Source organism: Piliocolobus tephrosceles, chromosome 21, assembly GCF_002776525.5.
Source record: "Piliocolobus tephrosceles isolate RC106 chromosome 21, ASM277652v3, whole genome shotgun sequence".
In the NCBI taxonomy this organism is placed as follows: Eukaryota; Metazoa; Chordata; class Mammalia; order Primates; family Cercopithecidae; genus Piliocolobus; species Piliocolobus tephrosceles.
In genome coordinates, this window is record NC_045454.1 from 18,732,430 (window position 1) to 18,732,757 (window position 328).

Sequence of the window (328 nt, forward strand, 5' to 3'; positions counted from 1 at the left end):
TGAGGACTTTCCATGAACCGGACACACTCTAGGACCCAGGGATGCAGCACTGAGCCGCCCAGGCCGCCCCTCGACCCCGTGAAGTCGCCCTGTCTGGCACTATCGCTGTGGTTGTGGCTGCTTTTGCTTTAGAGACATAGAAGCAGGGATTTCAGCGCAGACATTTCCAGTCCAGGCAGAGGTTCTTAGCTGGAGAGAAGGGTCTAGAGTTCCCGCTGGGCTTGGCTTCTCAGGACCCAACATGTCTGTGTATAAAATGAGCATGAGAGACTCTCCTGTGTGCCAGGCAGTGGGAAGGCAGGGTTGGAGGGGCGGTGGCACGAGGAGC